Source organism: Lycorma delicatula, chromosome 10 (genome assembly GCF_047948215.1).
Source record: "Lycorma delicatula isolate Av1 chromosome 10, ASM4794821v1, whole genome shotgun sequence".
NCBI lineage: Eukaryota > Metazoa > Arthropoda > Insecta > Hemiptera > Fulgoridae > Lycorma > Lycorma delicatula.
In genome coordinates this window covers 27,136,241-27,156,700 of record NC_134464.1, presented here as the reverse complement: position 1 = coordinate 27,156,700, position 20,460 = coordinate 27,136,241, and the positions used below count along the sequence as shown (strand labels likewise).

General features: G+C 29.7%; 2 protein-coding genes across 2 annotated transcripts in view; one reads left to right on the top strand and one right to left on the bottom strand.

Moving 5' to 3' along the window:
• LOC142331111 (beta-1,3-glucan-binding protein-like) overlaps nucleotides 1-20,460 on the bottom strand; it is a 190,710-nt gene that overhangs the window by 101,607 nt on the left and 68,643 nt on the right. The window lies entirely within an intron of this gene.
• LOC142331613 (uncharacterized) overlaps nucleotides 2,067-20,460 on the top strand; it is a 41,906-nt gene continuing 23,512 nt past the window's right edge. Inside the window, exon 1 of the mRNA XM_075377643.1 lies at nucleotides 2,067-2,390. The gene's annotated coding sequence lies outside the window, so the exon portion shown is untranslated. The remainder of the gene's footprint in view (nucleotides 2,391-20,460) is intronic.

The following is a 20,460-nucleotide window of genomic DNA, read 5'->3' as shown; positions in this document are numbered from 1 at the left end:
TTCCTGTACAAAACCTGTCACATTAGGCACCTAATAATAATAATTTAACCGTGGTTAATGTATGTGGTAAGTGAATTGGTGATACAGTTTATCTTTATAACAGATTATTATACAAAAAATTTTAAACACATTTACTTAGTAGCATTCATTTTTTATTTTGTCTTACAGCAAGTAGATTTAGTATGACTAAAAGAGGAACCGTTTGATATTTTTAATGGTGATATTCCAAAAGACCCTCTAGCAATTGAAGAGACCAATTTAATTAAATCAGAAGGTTTAAAAGTTGAAAGTGAAATAGTAAGGGTGTTATTTAAAAAATAGTTATTTATAGCTCTTAAGGAAAATTCCTATTTACATCTCTTAACTACTGTTATTATTAGTTAACATCCTACTATGTTCCAAAAAACTGTTTACAGAAAAAAATGAAATTAATTCTAATTTCATTTCTATCACTTAATTTTGTTAAACCTTTCAGTATAGAACATTTTTACACAGAATCATGATCAATGAAGTTTCTATCAAAGGTTTATGAGACTACAAAATTCATCTCATTTCACAAAACTTGAGTGTGCTCTGCTGAAGCAATCAACACAAAAGAAGGCATCACACACTGAACACTTTGTTATCACCTCTTGACAGATTTGCTGAGCTTTTTTTATCTTTGCCTCTTCATTGATCAGCCTTGGTACTGATGCAGTCTTTTGTAGATCCAACTTGACTGACTTTAATTTTCACATCATGGTCAGACGTGTGTAGAAAATGAATCCTCTCTTGTGCTTTGTTACTGTTTCATCTCTGTATTGTTGAAATCATAACAGGGATGTGTTATCCCTGTTATCTTTCCATTTCAAGAATATATTTTTTTTGTTCTTGAACATTCGGTTCAATCTCACTTTTTTCAGTTTGGTGTCTCTGTTATTTGTTTTGGATTTCCATTTTCATTAACCCTTATGGTACCAACATGTGTATAACAATCAAGTAGCTGAGATACTACTCTACCTCGGCGACCGGCAAGGTGATTAGTTGATGCGAACTACAGTAGTAATAACATTAACTTATAAATTTAAAAGAATTGAAATAAAAAACTCACACGATAGAAAGTGAAAAGTGTGAAATTTTATAGGATGTGATTTTTAGTAAATTAACAAAACAATTTAAAAATATTTAAAAAAAATGTAACTTTACTTTTCTCATAAGCAGTATACGTATGTAATTATTGAGAAAATACTAATTCTAAACCGGGAACTGAACCCGAAACTTTCAGTTTACTCTTATTTTTAAAATGTGAAACCTGGCTAAACAAATTGTGATCCGGTGTCCAAATCGAGAATCAAACCCGTTACTTTCAGTATATCAGTCGGTCTCTACCACGTTACCGAGGTGACAAAATCGATAATAATAATGAAATGAGACGCGAAAAATTATAACTATAAATTACTTTGTGTCCTCTAAATATAATTTTTGAATTAAATTCATACTAAATGTATGTTAGCGTGTTTGTGTTCGCCCGCGTATTTGCATTATAGACGGGCCGGGCGGTGTTGTGAAATACAGTAGTCTGCTGTTTATTACCTATATTAAAACAGATGTTCCTGTTTTTTTTCTCTCTTTTCTTTGCTGATTAGTTACTAAATACGATATGATCTAAGTTGTAAAATTGCCAGATCCTCTAACAGGGAATCGAACCCGACACCTTTGGTGTAGTAAGCAAGCACGCTACTTTCTATGACACTAATCTGTTGACATTTTTAATTACACTATTACGTATTTTAAACTGTTGTTTTTATATTAAAAGATATAATAGCAGTATTTAGTAAAAAAGAAAACAATTATAAACGGACTCTCATATTTTTTATGTCAAAGTGTAGTTATATGTGCGAGTGTAAATTATACCCGTAAATTGAATATTAGGTAAAACGAAATAACTGAAAATCTTATCATTACCGTTTGGGTATCGTTGGTTACGTTCCTTTGTTAACGTGTACGAAGGTTTAAGCGAAAATTTGGTTTCAATTATTATTTTGTATAATTATAAAAAAAAAAAAAGAATATGAACCTGAAAAAAAAAGGTAATATTCAACTGTCGGGGTGTCGGTCGGTTGTTATTATGAGAAGTGAAGGGTGCAGTGTAGAAAATAATTTTTCATAATTTATTTTCTCTGGCAGTTGAAGATATTGTTTGTCTAGAGACCTTCCCCACCAATGCGGTAGCGAAGGGGTGGGGAGCGACAGAAAAATGAGGAAAACAGAATGAGATTATGAAATGTAACGGTCAGTCCGGGTTTGTTAGAAAAAGATTACAGATGACGTGCGGTTACTCTTGATTTATTATCAACTATTATTATTTCTTATACATTGTTTTAGATAGGTGACCTTCATTATTGGTTGAGGTAAGATGTTTTTTATATTATTGTAATATAATTTAAAATAGGTGTTCTTTTTGTTTTCCTGGTGTATCCATACTTATGTAATGCCTTTTAGAATATATTTGCACTGTCCTATTTTTACAAAATAAAAATAACTATTTATTTCTTAATATCATATCCAAACATTTCTAATATTGTTTTCTATTTATAATACCGGCGAAGTGGTATCGCAAAAATAAACAAACAAGAAATGAAACAAATTACATGATTGGTTATAAAATTTAGGTTAATACGTAATTAACCAAGGAAATAAAGTTATCGCACAATCTAAACGTACTGTACTCGTGGAGTAAGCATAATATGGTTAATGTGTTAAAAACAATTATTTTAGATAATTTAAAACTATTTCCAAGTCATCAATCGGAGACCGATTCGTTACACACTTTCTGGACCCAAGTCGAGAATCGAACCTCAGATCGTCAGACAAGTACGCCTGTACCATCGATGCGGTGCTATATTAAATTAATTTCTAGTTTTACTTTTTTCAATTAAACTACATAATGTTAGTTACTATTCTAGATCTAACTTTAAACATAAGAATACTGTTACATTCCTTTTTAGAAGCAATAATATCTTAGATCATTTAACTATACTTGAAAAGGTTTGGAAAATTTATGAAACTGATTCTGATGTTTCAGTTAATGAATCTTCTTACATGTGAAACATACTTCAAACTTAATACCACTAGAAACAATCAAGGCAGATTTATTGTTTCATTACCATGTAAATCCGATAAACTCCTGTTAGGTGATTCTTTCATTAACACCAAAAGTAGGTTCTTATATCTGGAACACAGATTATGCAACAATTGTAATCATAAAAATATTTCACCTTTATGCAAGAATACTTAAGATTAGGTCATATACTATTACTTAATTCTGACGATTTATTAACTAATGCTTCAGATGTACATTAATTACCTCACCACTCAATATTTAAGCCCACAAGTCTAGCTGCTAAAATGCGACTTATCTTTGATGGCTCAGCTGAAACCTGTCATGGTTTATCTCTTAATGATACACTATTAGTTGGGCCTGTTGTCCAACAAGTTTTATTCTCAATAATATTAGGTTTAGAATTTATAACTGTCATAACATCAGACATAGCGAAAATGTGTTGTCAAATACTAGTTAAACCTTATGACACTAATTTACAACACATTTTGTGGTGTTAATCTCCAGATCAAAACAATTTGCACTTTTAACTATAACATATGGAACCGCCACTAGATGCCTAATTCAAATATCAAATGAAAACCATAGAGATTTCCCATTAGCATGCAATGCTATTAGAAATGATTTTTATGCTGATTATTTTATTTCAGGCTCCGACCATCTAGATGAAGCTATCCAACTAATGGTTGATGTTTTTAATCTACTCCAGTGTTGTGGATTACCATTTCATACATGATTCTTTAATAATCATAATATTGCTACTCCTGAGCATAATTGTTCTATTCCTTTAGCTCGCCAACATCAGTTAACGTACCTTAGGCATTTTATAGAACAATTCTATAGACACATTATCATTTCAAATTACTCACTCTATTGATACTAAAAGGATTATTCTTTCTATTATTGCAGTTGTATTTGACCGATTAGATCTTATTGCTTTCTATCATAAATGTTTTATACTATCTTTATAGCAACTTAAAATTAATCAGGATGACAGATTACCCACAATGTTGTTATCTCGATGGTATAAATTATACAATCAGTTGCATTTAATTGAATTAATTAAGATGATAAGTCCAGTTAAATTCAATAATGGCGATGAGGTTAACTCAACCCAAATAATGGATTTTCAGACGCCTCCATAAAGGGTTATGGCTGTTGCATCTACATTCGAATTTTATTAGCTAATCAGACAATTTCATGTAATTTGCTTTAAAGCAAATAATGCTACCTAGGCTTGAATTATCGGGTTGTTTATTACTCTCATGTTTATTAGTGAAGTTAATAAATGCTCGGAATATACATATTGATGAAATTCCTTTGTATTCAGATTCGATTAGAGCATTGTCCTGGATTCATGGACATCCATCTGTTTGGATGGATGTCCAATAATAGAACTGTCCAGTAATAGAACTACTGAAATACAAAGAGATACCTCAAATGCTAAATGACACTTATTAAGTCTTTGAAAAATCCAACTGATGTATTGTGTAGAGGTTGTAATTGAAGTAAATTAATTGATATTTCACTTTGGTGGCATGGTCCTCCTTGGCTCTTTACAATTTTCATTTCATTCACCAAATACTCATATTAACTTTAATAATTATAATAAGGATCTGAAATGTCATATAGAGATACGTAAAACTATATCATCATCTTTAGTAAATATTGTTTTAGTTGACAATAAATTTCATTTTTATATAACCTAATTCATACATTTAGCTTTTCTTTATGATTTAATGCACAATCTTAAATTAAATCGATCCAAACAAATCACTGATCATTTAACTACAAGGGAAAGGTAAGGGTCAGACCCTTACCTTTTTCATAAAACAGTCTCAACATGTACATTTTAGTAATGAATTAAATAAACTTAAGAACCATCAAATTATTTCTAACTTGAATATTTCACTTGACCTATTTCTGGATGATTTAGGATTATTACAAGCGGGAGGTAGATTACAACACTATTATATTATCAAGCTAAACATCCTATTATCGTACACTCAAAGGCAAATATAACTAAATTATTTATTACTGTTGAGCATTTATGTCTTTTACAATCTGGTATACAATTGACACATCATTCATTATGCCAGAAATATTGGGTCTTAAATACCAAAACAAGCATTTCATCAGTCATTAATAAATGTTTTAATTGTTTTCGTTTTCTCGCGAAAACTCTGCAACAAATAGGTCAGTTTACCCCCTTTCAGACTGGTATCTTCTCATCCGTTCTCTGTCTGTGCAATATACTAAGGAGGTCCACTTATGATTTGTCATGGCGGGCAGCGGTTCAAAGCCTTAAGAAACTCTTATATCGCACTTTTTATATGTCTCAGTACTAAGGCAGTTCGTTTAGAATTAATCTTGGATTTGACTACACAGTCATTCATAGCAATGCTCAAGAAATTTATTTCACAAAGAGGCATTCCTACCTATATATTTTCAGATAATGGTTTCAACTTCTGTTCTGCCAAGAATATTTTGTACGACTTATTTAAATTCTTAAATCTAAAATCAAACATTTGAGTCTTTTTCAGCCAAACAATCGTCATTTATTCCACCTTATTCACCACAATTTGGTGGCTTATGGGAGAGCACAATTAAAAGCGTAAAATATCATCTACGTCATGCAGTAGGACAAACGATTTTGAACATTGAAGAATTGTGTACGGTTTTAACTCAGGTTGAAGTTTGTCTTAATTTTCATCCCATTTTTATCATTTCTACAGATCATAGGAACCCATAACCAATATCGCCTGGACATTTTCTTATCTGTTGTCCACTTATGTCTACCTGAACTGAACCCAATTATAAAGAAATTAAAATTAACCGCCTACATTGTTGGTATTTTCTCCAGAAATTCGTCCAATCCACCTGAAAACAGTGGTGTATGGACTGTCTTCATTATCTAAAACAGAGAAATAAATTGCATTTCCCTTCGTATAATCTGCCTATTGGAGACTTAGTATTAATCTCAAAGGAGAACTGTTAATCAGTGCAATGGAAATTCAGAATTATCACTAAAGTTTATCCAGGTCCTGACCAATTAGTTCGAGTCGTCGATTTAAAGACTACTGATGGTCAGCTTCAAAGACCTGTGCATAAGTTGTGTTTGCTGCCAGTGTCTGATAATTTAATATTATTTATTTAAAATAAAAATACTTCACATGTTACTAATTGAGAATACTGTTAAAATAATAATTTTGATTGATATTATACTTTATTATTGTAACTTATTAATGTGATTTATATTGTGATCATAAATGTTATATATTGTTATTATAATGTAATATTCTGTATATTTATATCTTGCTGATATGCTCTTCTAACCCTCTAGTGTACAGACTATTATACTACATTTGCTTATACATATATACTGCATGCATGCACATACACAGATACACATATAACATAAACACACACACATAGATACCATATGTTAGATGTGATGAGGCACTAAATGTGCACAATCATTATTTATACTCTCTATCCAACGGCACCATGGTTATTCGGACCATTGGACACATCTTCTGTTCTGTCATGAACAACATATTTATAGAAATCCTAGTCGCTATAAGATTATAGGTACAAGTTTCCAAGAATATATATTTACGTATATTATTAATATTATGAGCATTATGATTATTCTTATTATTGTTACATTTTTATGATTATTACATCAAGATTAATAAAACCATGAGCATTACAATTATCATTCTTATTGTATTATTATTACTTCTATACATTATCATTGATGTGTGATCACTATTATACATTATATTGATAAAAAAATGTAAAATAAATATACTTGGTTTATCTTGTATTACTAAATCATATTAATGATTTGTATTAGTATAACATTTATGTACCTTATTACTTATGCACCTTATTCTCATGTTATTATAAGAAAAGAACTTCTTTTTTGACGGGCAGTATGTTCAGATTCAATTGTTTTATTTGTCCTCCCTCTTGCTTAAATGTAAACATATGTAATTTTCTTCTTAATTTTTAATGAACCAGCTGATCTTAATTATTGTTAAAATTATTAATGTATGAATCTTCACTTTCGTTTAGAATGTTGAAGAGATAACATTAATAAATCTAGCTAGACAGTATATTTAATATATAATTAAAAATGTGAACTTTATTAAAAGTATGAAACTATTGTAACATAATGTAATCATTAATTCAGTGTAAATTTAAAGTAAATAAAGGATGTGCTTAACAATATTTGGTTATCCGGCAATTACTTAATGTATATTATGTAATGCAATAAAAAACTGTTTTTGGGCATATGTTTGTAGAACTTTTCTTCTTATGTTCAAGCTCTAGAACTTGAACACAAAAATTATTTTGTGTGTGTATATATATATATATATATATATATATATATATATATATATATATATTTGTATATCTAATAACATAAATTAAGATATAAAATAAAATTACATAAATATAAAATCTTTGGTTTACATTTTATAAAATTATCTTTTAAAAACATTATTTATGATAAGATATTACCTAACTAAAAGTTTGAATAAAGTTTATAAATTCGATCCGACAGTGAACTCATTCATTGGGATTACAATACATCTTATCTTTTCATTATTCTCTTTCCTGTTAAAGTAAAATTATTACGGAATTTTTTTTTGTTCTAAGTAAAAAAAAAGTTTAAAAATTAAGAAGAAAATTTGGCTCATACTAATGTTGAAAACTTATTATAGACTTACATTTTATTCATGAGGACTTTAAAAATTTAAAGAACTTCCCCTTTTTTCGGTTGCACTTTGCCCCAGATGATTCAGCGGTTCCATACAGTTCACGCAGCTCCTTTGAGATGCACTCCTGTCGGCATCACTCGGCTCTTTACAGGTTACACAGCTCCTGTCAGATACACTCGGCTCCTGACGATTCAGTGGTTCTGTACACAGTATATAAGCAATCTCCTCACTTCATTCAGTCCTATTCCAGTCTTCTAAGAGACTATTACTAGTCTCATATAGTCTTATTTCACTCACTGAATTTATTAATACAATAAACTTACATAAAGATTTATAAGTTATTAATGAATGTTATACATATAAATGATATTTAATATTACAATAAAATAATTGTAATCACAAAAACTCAAGAATAATTTTATTAAAACAAACATCTCCACTTTTTTATTTACATTTTTATTGGTCCTCCGGCTGTGGGTATTTATAAATCTACAATATGAAGAAATATTATTCAAGAAAATTCATATTCAAACATAAAGGGATTCACAGTGTCTTAATTTTATATCATTTATGTAAGATCTTTCTTAAATTATTTCACATTTAATTTACATTATCAATAATTTAAATCACTATTATGGAAAAGGAACAATTAATTAAACAGAGGGGGTCAATAAAGGCCTCTGTAACTAGAATTGCCACATTTACTAACAAATTTTATCCATCACAGGGTGATAGTCATGCCTTGTAAATTAAATTAATCAATCTTGATTTATAATGCAAATATGGCCTCATTCAATCAAAACTTGAATTAGATTATGACAATGATGTTTTATCATTGCATCATGAACAAGTCAGGAAAACTAGTGTACTGTAGAATGCAAATTGCAACATTTAATAAATAATATTAATCAAAAATCATCTAATCAAGAAGTTAGTACAAATACATCATTTAAACAAACTCAATTACAACCTATAAATATACCAATATTTAAAGGTAATGCCTTAGAATGGCAGTATTATATTAATATATCTTGTATTTATTAATTTAATATGTAATAGAGATGATTTAACTAACATTCAAAAATGACACTATTTACATTCTTTAAAAATTGAAGATCTTCCAATAACAAATGAAAATTATCTTGTTGCTCTAGAATTATTAAAGGTGCAGTTTGACAATAAATATGTAATTTCTTTTCATAATGCTGAAGCATTTTAAAATCAGGTTCTGTAAAAAAAGAATCTGTAGATACTTTCTCCAATTTTATTAATGAAATAGCATCAAGTGTGAACTCACTTAAAGCGATGAAACTTCCTATTAATACATATGAATTTATCGTAGTTCAGTTTTTAACATCTAAACTGGATCATAACACCTCAAGATTATGGAAAGAAAGGTTGTCAAATGAGAGGTTTCCCACCTTTACAGACTTCATTGAATTTCTTTATTCTAGATGAAAACTTTTAGAAAATATTAATTTATCCATTTCAAACACGCAAGTGAATACAACGTCATAAAATACAATCAGATCTTTAACCAAATGTTTTAATTTAAATCCTAATAAACAATACAAAAGTCATAATGTTAGTTATTATGTAAAATCCAATTTGTATCGATGTTCATTTTGTTAATCAAATCATTACTTATATCAATGTAAAGAATTTTTAAATTTGTTCATAGATAATTGTAAAAACTTTTTGGCAAATAATTGTTGTTTAATTATTTATGTAAAGGTCGGTGTATTAATCAATTTTGTTCAAAGAGTCTGTAAGATTTGTGATAAGAAACACAATACACTCGTTCATATGAACAAAATTAACATTCTAAGGTTGATGGCAATAAACTTGAAAGTATAACTTATTGTTTGTTTAAAAATCAGTCAAATGAAAATGTAATTCTGTCAACAGCTGTATATAATACTACTGATATACATGGTAATACGTATTCATGTAGATTACTGTTAGATTCTGGTTTGTAAGCAAATTTTTTTCATTTAGTTTTGCCCGCAAATTAGATCTTAAACTTAATAAAAATAATTACTCATTTCAGGTATAAATAATTTATTAGTTTAGTCCAAATACAGTGTTACACTCAGATTATAGAAACATTCTGTTCAAGTAAAATGCGTTGTTTTACCAGATATTACTGACAGCCTCCCTTCATCTGCATTTGACATTTCTCACTTCAAATTACCTCATAATATATTTCTGGCTGATCCCAATTTCAAAATACCATATACCATTGACGTACTAATTGGAGCCGAATTCTACTTGAGGCTTATTCTTCATGGGAAATTCATTTGTAATTTCAGATATTCTTTTATACAGGAAACTAAATTACGATATATAATTAGTGGTCGTCTTCCTAATAACAGTGAGGGCAACAATAATGTTGCATCTTTTCTTGTTCGTAACGCTCATAAAAATTTTATGTTGATGATCTACTACACTCAAGAATTTCTGGGAACTTGAAGAAATTAATACTGATACTTCAGGCAATGAAATCTCAACATGTGAAAAACATTTTCAAACCAATACTATTCGAAATAATCACAGCAAATTTGTTGTGTCATTACCATGCAAGGCTAATAACATTCAACTAGGTGATTCCATCTTTGGAAAGAATGGTAAACAACAATTCCAACCTTAAATAAGACTGTTCCGCTTTCATAAAGCTCAACTAATAAAATTTGAGCTGTCTTTGACAGTTCAGCGAAAACCACTAACAGTTTATCCCTCAACGATACTCCCTTAGTTGGACCTGTAGTTCAATAAAACTTGATTTCCATATTGCTTAGATTCAAAATCAATAATTACATCATTACTTCTAACATAGCTAAAATGTATCGTCAGATATTAGTTAAATCTAGCGATTCCAATTTACAGTGTATACTTTGACGTGATTCTCCAGATCAGGAGATAAAACACTACGCATTATGTATGGTAACAGTATGGGACCACTTGTGTTTCATATTTGGCCACACAGTATTTAATTAAAATTGCAAATGAAAATTAAAATGAATCTCCACTTGTATGCAAGTCCATTCAAAAAGATTTTATGTTGATGATCTGATAACAGGTTCAGACAACTTTGAAGAAGTTATTCAGTTAAAAATTGATATTTCTAAATTATTCAACAATATGGTTTTCCACTCCATAAATGGTTTTCAAACAATAACGTCATTTCTTCTTTTGAAAACAATACTTCCTTTCCTTTAAATCCTTTGAAAGAACTTACGTACTTTAGAAGTTCTATGGAATAATTCCTCAGATAAGCTACCAAACTGTTCATGCTAATGGTTTTAAAAAGTTGATTTGATTAAATCCATTAAAATAGGTCATTTCATGAAATCCAACATTTATAGTAGAATTGTTTCTATTGAAATACATGGATTCTCTGATGCCTCCATAAAGGGCAATAGCTGTTGTATTTATGCAAGAACTGTATACACTATTAATGCAATTTCCTCTAATTTACTTTGTTCCAACTCAAAACAGGCACCCTTAAAACGAATTACACTCCCAAGACTTGAACTTTGTGGTGGTTTACAACTTAATAGTTTATTATTAAAGGTAATTAATGCTTCAAACATACAATTTGATGAAATACATTTTTACACAGATTCTACGGTAGTACTACAATGTATTCATGGACGACCAACTAATTGGAAAGTATTTGTCAGCAATAGAATTTCTGATATTCAACAAATTACCACAAATGTTGATTGGCATTACATCGAATCTTCTGATAATTCAACAAATGTATTGGTTAGATCTTGTTCACCAAGTAAGTTAATTGACATGTCACTTTGGTCCTCATTGGCTTACACAAACTGCTGCCCATTGGCCAAAAGACATTGATATTACATTCAATAACTAATATAAGTGCTGAATGTCTAATAGAAAACTGCATACCTATTGTACCATCATTTGTATCTACTGTTGTATTCGATTACATAGAACAATTTTTGTTAGTACATACTTTAAATCGCACTTAGTTTTTGTTTCAGATTTATTCATAATGCCAAATCAAGACAATCCGAACGAATTTCTAGTCCTTTAACTACTCTGTAACCAAACCACACTCTTACCTTTTTTATTCAACAATCACAACACATACATTTTAGTGATGAATTAAATAACCTTAAAAACAATCAAACTCTTTCTAAACAAAGCAGTCTTATTTCATTTGATTCATTTCTGGATAATTCAGGCTTACTACACTTAGGTGGCAGACTGCATCACTCTCTGTTACATTACCAAGTGAAACATCCTAAAACTAACATCACAAAACTAATTATTAATGCTGAACACTTGTGATTCTTGCATGCGTTCAACTTATTCATCATTCATTTAGACAGAAATATTGGATAAAAAACGACAAGAAAGCTATTTCCTCCATCATTCGTAAATGTATGATATGCTTTCAATATAATGCAAAAACCCAAGTACAACAGCTTGGTCAGCTAACGTCTTCCAGAATTATTCCTTCCCAACCATTTTCTACTTGTGCAGTTGACTAGGCGGTCCAATTATGTTATATGTCCCACCACTAAGGCTATCATTTAGTTTCTGATCTGAATTCACAGTCGTTCATTTACAGCAACATCATTTATTGCAAAAGCGTTTTCCACCGTGTAATCTTTGTGTTGGAGACTTAGTATTAGTTACTAATGAAAATTCTCCACCCATCCAATGGAAACATGGAATTGTCACACGGGTCAATCCGGGCCCTGATAATCTTGTAAAAGTTGTTGATTTGCAAACAGCTAACGGTGCATTAAGAAGACTTATTCATAAATTATACCTGTTACCAAGCACAGATAATTAATTCAAATAATATATATATATATATATATATATATATTTTTTTTTTTTATCAATTTAAATATTTCATACAGTATTTTCTTTAATTTCATTTGATTGTATTTTTATAAAATGTATGTGAACACACTTATACATATTGTTTTTAATTACTCAATTGCATTATTATTTTAATAATGTATAAATGTTATTGTCCATATATCCAATTAAACTTAATACAAGTAAGTAATGACGTATAATTTTCTTTATTGTTTTTAATATGAATGTGAGTTTTTGAACCCCGTTACTTATTTACGGTTGTTAATTAATACTAATTGTGTTATCTAGGTAATATAAAACTATATTTTAAGACGTTATGTTTGTAGTTAAATTTTACCAATCTTTTTGGTGTATCTTTTATCCGAAACTTTTATACTGTTTCAATATTATTTTTTGGCTCATGAACAAAATTAATTTTTATTGTTCGTGCTTGCTGTTAGTTCTAGCTTCCATGGTAATAATTATTTTTAATATTAGTAAGACATACTGCTTATTGCTGAATAAGAAGTATCAGATTTACCCAGCCTAGCTAACTATTTACTTCCTCACACAAATGATTTAAATGTAAACCTCAAACATTTTTGTTTATATACTCAAATTTGTAATAATGCTATTGTGAAATGCATAGTGCATTTATTCATTGAACATTATCAGAAACAAATGACAAAACTACTAAAGTTATTAATAATTGAGTTTCAGATTAATGTAATTTTTCTTCCAAGTCATGTGTAGCTAATTATTGGCTCCTCTTGGAGTAAATAGGCATGAAATAGTAATTAGCAGCATAAGGCATTTTGGAAGAAAGAGTTCCATTAATCTGAAATTGGTAGTCAAACTTTAAACCTAATATGGATTCAATTCAACGTAAATGTAAAACAAATGTATTTAGAGAATTAAAACTAGAATTCAGATTTTTAAAGAAAGACAAAATCAGTTTTTCTCCAAGGGAAGTAATTTTGTTAAATTATTTTAAAACAAATTTTAATTTTTCCCTTTTACAAAGCAATTCAAAATTTATCTTTATTTGTGATTATAAGCTCAAGTTATATCACTTGAACACTTCTTCAAAATTCTACTTATCTTTTGATCTCAATGTGTCTAATAAGTACTACATGTTAATTAATTCTTAACAGTATATCTTCTCATATTTTTTATAGTAGATCATTCTTTTTATAACTAACTCAGCAGTCAGAGTTAGGCTTGGGTAAGATAAGATGATGATTCCACAACATTGTGCAGAGTAAGATCCTGGAAATTGAAAATTAAAGTAAAATGTTAATGGCCAAATGATGAAGGCTTAACAAACCTCAGTCAAACCCCTGGCTAGCCTAGTTGTACAGTGAAAATATTCATGATGCTTCTTTTATATATATAATAATGTTCTTTTAAACCATTGAATATCAAACTTTTTCACCCATTGCCCACATTGAGAATCAAAACTTTTCTAGTGCCCCCAATATTTTTAAAATTACCATCTCTTAAAGATAATAATGGCAATTGCTGTTTTTTTAATATGCACTCTTAAAAACAGCGATTGAAATTTTTGTTTTTAAATGTGGCATATCCTATTTCTGAGTTGAAACTTACATTTTAAATGAGAGCAGTGAAAATGCATATTTAATCATATTTAGAATTATTTTTATTAAAATTGCTTACCAAAAAATTACAATTGTATATAGTTATATAACAACAATAGTGATAGCATATTCAATATAACAATACAGTAATTAAAACAAAGCTTTCGATTGAAAAACGTTTTGTACTAGTGTTGTAGGTATTTAATTTTAGTTTGAAATATCAGGAAAACATAATTTTTGCCTTTATCCACACAAGAAGAGAGACTTATAGGCCACATACTAAGGCATCCTAGAATAGTGGCTTTAATATTGGAAAGACAGGTAGAAGGAAAAAATTGTGTAGGCAGGCCACGTTTGGAATATGTAAAACAAATTGTTAGGGATGTAGGATGTAGAAGGTATACTGAAATGAAACGACTAGCACTAGATCGGGAAGCTTGGAGAGCTGCATCAAACCAGTCAAATGGCTGAAGACAAAAAAAAACCCACATTTATTTTTTCTTAGGCCAATCCCCAGCATCAAAATTTATGCAAAATCGGTCATTAATAGAAATTATAAATAGAATAGGTCCTTAATAACCAGGCCCTAGGAATTAAACAATTCACCTGAAGGTTATTGCTCAGTCACCCATAATTATGATCTTATTTCTGCCTTCCAGATAATACATAAACCATTTTAAAGCTAGACCTCTAATTTCAGTACTGTACATTTTAAATAAAAGCGAATTTTCAAATTCTTCATAAATATCAAGAAATAATACAGAAACGTACATTGCAAATTCAGTATTCACCCTCCTGAAACCCAAATAGACACGAGTAAACAATTTTTTTTAGGTAAAAACTAACCAACTTTTTTTGATTGCTTTTTCTAGCAATTTAAAAAACTGAAATCTAGTAGAAATAATGAAGATGGACCACTGAATGTGAAGGTAAATGAGAAAAGATTATGGCGGTAAAAGAATTTTATTATTTTGGAAGTAGAATTACTAAAGATGGATGAAGCAGGAGTGATATAAAATGCCGAAACTAGCTTTCAGTCAGAAATATAATTTGTTTACATCAAAAATTAATTTAACTGTTAGGAAAAGGTTTTTGAGTATATGTTTGGAGCATCGCTTTATATGGAAGTGAAACTTGGACTATCAGAGTACCTGAGAAGAAAAGATTAGAAGCTTTTGAAATGTGGTGCTGTAGGAGAATGTTAAAAATCAGACGGGTGGATAAAGTGACCAATGAAGAGGTGTTGCTACAAATTGATGAGGAAAGAAGCATTTCAAAAATATAGTTAAAAGAAGAGACAGACTTATAGGCCACATGACAAATAGACATACCAGATCAGCAACACATGTGATGGATTATAATTCTGCACTGTCTTTTGGCGGGTATTCCCTCATTTTTAGAATATTGTTTTTTAACTGCCATAATCCACACATTTATTTTTCTTAGCCCAGTCCCCAGCAGTGCAATCTATATTTGAATTTTGAATGAACTAAAAACTAAGTAGTCTGGCAAAGAACATCTAGTGGAAAAAACTTCCTTATATGATAAAATTGTTTTAATTCATATAAATAAATATTTCTTCAAACTCTGTATATGCAAATCCCATAAATTTGTCATTACCATGAAGCCAAGTATTTAATAAAATTCATCTGGTATATGACTTAACATTTGCACTGTATACAAGCACAGTCACCATTCTAATATATTAATGAAACTAATACGCTGGAAGCAGATGATAAAGTAAAAATTATATTTGATTTTTAAAGCATTATAAGCTAATTTATTGACAAAACTATAAGCATAAATTATCCATATCACTGTGCATTATGGTTTGCAAACTATCAAGATAGGTTAAGTAGAGCAGTATCATCTGAAAAAGATGTAGCTTTACTATAAAATTTATGCAAAAGTAGGACATTAATAGAAAGTATAGAGTAGATCCAAGAACCATATTCATTAAAAATATTAGCAATTTTACCTTATCAGAAACAACATTTATATATATTTTATATTTAATAGTAGGCATAGAAGTGTACTGTTTTTTAATTCAGTGATTCTTTGCAGGTAATTCCCTCATATTTTTAAAATGTTGTTTTTTAGCTGCCATAATCCATACATCTATCTTGTTCTTAAACTTAATGATTCAGTCTTAATTTTGTGGTTGTGAGAATTTTTATGCCATATCTTATACTATCCATCTCTCTCTGAGAAATGGTAGTGCACAGCCTGATTTTATCCATGGCTTAAAATAAATAAACAGGTTTATTTTAAAATAACAGATTTTGATTGATTAATATACCCTAATATAATATGTAAAAAGTTATTAAACTGAAAATTAACATCGTCATTACAAGAATTTCCCTCCAGTCATGTTCATATAAATATGATCTTAATTTACCTTAATCCTAACCTCTTTAAAATCCTTTATGAATTACTTTGAGCTCCATTCTTAGAAATAACTATAGCAAAAGCCCTATGATCCTTAAAATGTGCCAGAATGACAGCACTAGAAACATTGTGTTTATATAAAATCATCATCAGTATCTCTATTATCAATATTAACTAAGGAGTTGTACTCATTCATACCAAATATTTTTAGATAATGCTTATAAATACTGTTTATTCTTTCATTAATATTTATGTTAATATCTCCTATTAAAAAAAAAAGTATATTTTGGAATCATAGGAAGGTCTTCAAGGCCTTTCAAATCGTTTGCTTATTCCAGCTACAGACATCCGAGAATATAAAATGCTGTTTTAACCAATTTTTCTCCTTTCAGAATGTATCCCAGCCAGTTAGCTTTCTTATTTTTTCTGATTAAGCTTCTGTTCTTCTAAAATCGTATTATTGCTTCGTTTTTTAGTACGATTATAGTTTTCAGTAAGTGTTAAAAGAGATAAAAAGTTGGATGTAGTGGGTGAGAAAGTCAGAGTTGGCTGATGTGAGATGCAAAATAGGCTTAATGAATGTGAAGATAGAAGGAAAATCTTGGTTAAATATTTAATTAAAGAAAATTTTAATATTTGGAAAACCATGAAAGATATAATTTATCAACAAACATAATAAACATTGCTAAAGAGAAATATTAATCTCAAGTCATTCACCCAGGAATGTTGACCAAGAGGTTAAGAGTAAATAAAGGTGTCAGATTGCATTGAGTATTATAATTTTAAATGTTTTTAATGGTTTTTGATGATTTGCTGAGGTAGGCAACTGAAGATAAAAAGAGTGGTGGGATTCATTCAAGAAAATTTAGAATCTCGACTTTGCTCATGAGATATGCACACTTCCACTTCATAATTTTTACAAAATAAAAAATTAATTAAATAAATTTTTTAGAATAGGATTCCAGCTAGTACAGCTACCATATCATTAATTGAAGATAAATCAAAATCATTGTGTATAAATTTGCACCAGGAGATTCTGTTATAGTTACCTGATTGATTGAAAATAATACATCACAGTAAATTATTACTCCATTGTTTTTATTAATTGCAAATAATTGTCATCAGTTATAAAGATTTCAAGTTATTTAATGTTTGTGAATGATGTACACATTTTTGAACTGAATGACTACATTATGTTTTGAGATCATGCAGATTGTGTATTTAATTGGTGAATTTAAGTGATCTAGATATGAATAAGGGAAAATGTAATAATTATATATATATATTTTTTTTTAAGAAGAGAATTATTCTCTTCTTCTATCAGTAAAAGGAATCCCCCTTACCTTAGTTGTACAACTAATGACATTGATCTAACTCATGTTGATAATGCAAGAGATTTTGAAATTTATTTCATTATTCATTTACAGATGTCTAGGCTTCAACAGAAGGATGGGGGTCCTTTTTTATAAGGGAATGTACATTAGTATATTTTTATAACAACCCCTCTGTATACAACATGTGATTGTATATAGCTCTGAGATTTAGAATCCATGTTATGATCAAGGCACTGCCATACAATGTGTCCAACATTGACTCCAATGTTTATCATTGTACACTCTGTCCCACCATGTGTTTAACATTGGAAACAATACAGTCTATTTTTCAAATGCAATAGTCTTCGTAATGAGAATTATACAACTGGCTTCTTACATTTTTTGTCATCTCATAAGAAATATGATAAAGACATGAGATCATGGAGAAAACTGAATAATGAGGTTAGGAGAGCAACACTAAAAGCAAAGAAGAAATAGTTTTTTGAGACCGCTCATATGTAGAAAATTCAGAAAAAAACATTTTGGTATGAACTAATGTGATAAAATTTAAAAACAGTAATATGAGATAAACATAGGAATAGTTCACACACTAAAGAAATTGCCAGTAAAAATTGTAAAGTGTTATAGGAAGAGGGAAAGATATTTGAAAGGTGGAATAAGTGTATAAAGGAACAACACTGCTCAAAAGGAAGCCAAATGATCTTATAAAGGCTGGAGTAAAATGAAAACCTGAAGTAGGACCAGCAAAACCAGAATTGGAAGTTTTATCAGCATCAACAGAACTGCTTATGTCTTAAATAGGATTTCAGGAGATAACAAAATTATGAAATTGGATCTACAACGATGGTATGTAGTCAGATTTTCTTAAAACAATCATGATTCAATTTGTTAGGTTTTAATCTTCTCTTCAGATTGGTATGTTTAACTCTATTTTCTGATTTGTTGACAAATTCTAGCCCTGTATTGTGAAATCGACAAAACTGTTGGCTCTCGAACAACGTTGTGTCTGCGCCTTGACCAAAAATTGAACAGGTTTCAACTAACCGTACATCTCAGGTGTGGTCGACCTGCTACTGTACAAGACTACAACTTCACTTATTTTAATACATATCATCCTCCAAAGTAATATCTTACGGTGATTCCGGAGGCTAAACAGAAAAAGAAAGAAAGATGAATAATGACTCAGCTGTCAACTTAACCAGCGATATTTCGATTATTAAGATGAATGTTGACCGTTACACTAATATGCCATTCATTTTATTTTTGTTTGTGAAAATTCTACCATGGAAAGTTATGTACGACAATCACTTTTACACAGTTTAACTAGTTGCACATCACCCTCTTGATAGTCGCTAATTCAATACCAATAATGAAATTAAACAACTGGGCCATTGTCCGAATTCAAGTCCTGTCAGAATTTATTCTACCTTTAACACTCTCAATCCTAAGCCCGTGGATATTGTGGACTATCGACATTTTCGTAGTGACAGGAGCTAATGAAATCCATGGGCATTCGTATTTAATTCTTTTATAAATTTCACAGAGTGAAATACAGAGTGCATTCGTTGTTAAGCTTTTACGGTGGTTCTTTAGTTCATTTGGAATGATTCTTTTGCTTTATTCCGCACTATACGGAATATTTTTGAAAATATCGATTATAAACAACTAATGGTTTGTTTTCGTGCTTGAGGTTAGAGGTGCTGTTTGATTTGGGGGTAGACAGAAGTAGTTACTGATGTTTTTTGTGTGTAATATTTGTTTTCGTAAGTAAAAATAATAATTATTAGTGTTAAATCGTTTTCTGTCCAAATGTGTATGTTCACTTTCACAAAACATTGGATGTAATCCGTCAAATGTTATCTGAATCCCATTTTCTGAAGATACGGACTCTGAACCAAGGCCTTTTTTGAATCATTTATTCTCTGAGTATCCAGCATTATTTCTCAAAGGGAAAATTTGACAGTTGATGAAGGGGCATGAGGATTTAGAGGCAGGAATAAGATTTCATGTTTATGGCGTAAAACTATATATTGTTTGTGATTTGTCAACCGCATATGTATTTCAATTTGAATTTTACACAGGTAAATATAACAAAAATTCCATAATTTCTCTTTTCCAAAGACTTTCTTTCTGTTTATCTTGACAAGGGACATGCAATATTCACAGACAGCTTACCAGCTGTTGTTGATTTTTTGTGGCAGCGACAGACTAAAGCTGGATTCCCTATCTGTAAGAGCTCCCAAAAATAAATTTAGTAAGGAAGAAACGAGTCTGTTTACACTATAAGAAATCATCTCTTGTGTGTCAAATGGAAAGACACTAGAGATGGATTAGCCTTATCTTCAATTCACAGAAATACTAAAAGTTAAGTGCATGTGCGCTCCAAAGGGGACACATGTTAGTTTTTGATTTCAAAAAAAAAACTGTTTATAATTTTCAGTTATAATAAAAATAAATCTGGGGTCGAT